Source organism: Mandrillus leucophaeus, unplaced genomic scaffold (genome assembly GCF_000951045.1).
Source record: "Mandrillus leucophaeus isolate KB7577 unplaced genomic scaffold, Mleu.le_1.0 Scaffold36, whole genome shotgun sequence".
Lineage (NCBI taxonomy): Eukaryota > Metazoa > Chordata > Mammalia > Primates > Cercopithecidae > Mandrillus > Mandrillus leucophaeus.
Window position 1 is genome coordinate 4,127,225 of NW_012103809.1, and position 2,950 is coordinate 4,130,174.

Below are 2,950 nucleotides of genomic sequence, written 5' to 3' on the forward strand. Positions count from 1 at the left end.
AAAAAAAAAAAAAAAAAATTCCTAAATTCTGTATTTCCTTTCAATAAGCTTGAAAATAGAAATTTAAGCTATAAAAGTAGTAGTATCATCAAACTCAATGAGCATCCATCTGACAGAAGAGATGGAGAAAAAAAATGGACAGATTTGAGATGCCTGGGGGATGGATTCAATTTGGGAGGAAAGGGAAAAAGGAAGGTCAAGAATGACTGCCATGTTTCTGGCAGGTGCCAGGTAGACACAATGCCAAACAATGAACCAAGCCAAGGGCTCCTTAGACAGGGGTTTGTAAAAATAAACATGCTACTTTAACTGCTCAGTTAACAGACTAATGTAAGTGAATAAATTTTATACAGCAACTAATTCAGAAACACAGGAGGACTCGGCCTTCCATGTCTGAAACCTGGAACCCTGTGACGAGATGGTGGTGTTATTGCGAACGTATTAAACCTGGATTTTCAGCCCAAGTTGCCAGGTTTCCAGAGCTTTCCAAGGCTTTCAAGGTCAGTAGTTTTTTTTAACGTAATCTATTTTTTTCCTCTCCTTGTACTGAACGTAACTGAAGAAGTCTTTTATGTTTTCCTTTGTAATTTTTGCAAGCCTCAGTTCCTTGTGGATCATAATTTGCTTCCTAATACTCATATGGGTTCATGCTATTCATCTGTATGTCTATTAAGGACTAAATCTTTGCCCCACAAAATTCTTCTATTAAAAGCCTAACCCCCACAATGTGAAGGCATTTGGAGATGGGGCCTCTAGGAGGTTAGATGAAGTCATAAGTGTTGGGTGCTGGTCTGATAGAAGTAGTGCCCTTACAAAAAGAGACAGCAAGCAGGACACAGCAGCTCACACCTGTAACCCCAACACTTTGGGAATCTGAGACCAGGGAATTGCTTAAGTCTGGGAGTTTGAGATCAGCCTGGGCAACATATTGAGACCGCATCACTACAAAATATAAAAATAATTTTTTTTTAAAAAAGAACAGAGAACTTGCTCACATTCTCTCCTACAATGTATGCATAAAGAGGTCAAGTGTGGAAACAACAAGAAGGCTGCTGTCTGCAAGCCAAGAAGAGAGCCCTCGCCAGAAACCAAATTAGCCAGACCCCGTATATTGGATTTCCAGCCTCCAGAACGGTAAGAAAATAAATTTTTGTTTAAACCACCCAGTCTATGGTATTTTGTTACAGTAGCCCTAGCAGACTAATGCAGTACCCTTCTGTATCATTTTAGAACCAAAATGGTCAAATAGGCTTTAGTCATCATATTAATTTCATGAGCTACTTGTCACTTTTCTTCACTGGAGTCATTCATGATTGTGTTGTCTGATTCTTATTCTTTAGAGCTTCCCATCCCTTTTGAGTCATCTTTCCTTTGAGCATTTCTGGTCATAAAAGTAGATGTTTCCCTTTTTTCCCCCTAAACATTCTGAAATTTTCTTATACTTCTGTCCCCGGTTCCTTTCCTTTAGCGTTATGGGCAGTTGTCTGCTAACAGGTCCCTGACTGCATGCCCCAGGTGGGGAAAGAGGAGTTAGGATTATATGCTTATGAGCATGCTCTCCACTTAACCTGTGGCCAAGAAAACAGACACAGTGTGGTCAGCTCCAAGCCCCGGATTATATGATCTCTGCCCTTCCAGTGATGCTGACCAAAACTATAATAGAAGCCTTTTTAAGACAAACTAATTATATTATCCCTAAACCTGTGCATCTTCTAGACCAATGTTGTCCAACACAGTAGCCACTAGCCACATGCAGCTATTGAGCATTGCTGGCCCTCACTGAAATGTGATGTAAGGATAAAATATATACCACATTGAAAGCAGAATGGTGGTTGACAGGGGATGAGGGAAGGGAGAGTGAAGAGTTGTTATTTAATGGGTATAGAGTTTCAGTTTATATAATGAAGAGTTCTGGAGATGAATGGTAATGGTTACACAGCATTATGAATGTACTTAATACCACTGATACATTTAAAAGTCTATTGCTTCTTGGCCTTTTGGCTAAGATCAAGTGTGATACATTTAAAAGTCAAGATGGTAAGTTTTATGTTATGTGTATTTCACCACAATAGGAACAATTTAAAAATCTGCTTGAAGGTAATGTCTGAATAGCCCTCAGAATAAGGGTCCCCTCAATATGCAGGTGAGGGGGTGGCCATTAAAAGAAAAACGATAGAAGAAATACATGCTGCATTTCAAAGATTTGATGGAAAAAAAGTTGTTTTTATATTGATTGCATGTTGGAATAATATTTTGGATATTGTCTTAGTTTGGGCTGCTAACAACATATCAGAGACTGAGTAGTTTGTAAACAACACACAGTTATTTCTCATAGTTCTGGAAACCAGAAGTCCAAAATCAAGGTGTTGGCATAGTTGGGTTCTGGTGAGGACCCTCTTCTGGGTTGCACACTGCCCAGAAGTCGTATTTTCACATGGCAGAGGGCAGAGAGAGGAATCAAATTCCCTCGTGACTCTTGTAAGGTCACCAGTTCCATTCATGAGGGCTCCACCCTCATGACCTCACCTAATCCTAATCATCTCCCTAAAGATCCACCTCCTAAAACTATCACATTGGGAGTGAGGGTTTCAACATATGAATTTGGCGAGGGAGAGGAACATAAATTCAGTCCATAACAGATATTAGGTTAAGAAACATTATTAATTTCACCTATCTCTTGAGTTGGTTAATTTGGCTACTAAAAAATTTAAAATTACTCACATGGATAGCTTTGTGTTTCTCATTGTCTATTTTTTAATTTCTACATTTTCAGACTGACAGAGAAAACTGTATGTATTTACCACATATAACAATGTTTCAAGTATATGTTCATTGTGGAATGATCAAATGATCAAATAACTACCTCACATAGTTATCATTTTTCATTTTTGTGGTGGAAACACTGAATATCCACTAAGTATTTTTCTTTATTTTTCCTTTTTTTTTTTTT

The 2,950-nt window shown here is 38.3% G+C and overlaps 1 protein-coding gene across 2 annotated transcripts in view; it reads right to left on the minus strand.

Annotated features, from left to right (window-relative positions):
• Positions 1 to 2,950, minus strand: part of LOC105546451 (chromosome unknown open reading frame, human C6orf52) — a 32,222-nt gene that overhangs the window by 554 nt on the left and 28,718 nt on the right. The gene's annotated exons all lie outside the window — the stretch shown is intronic.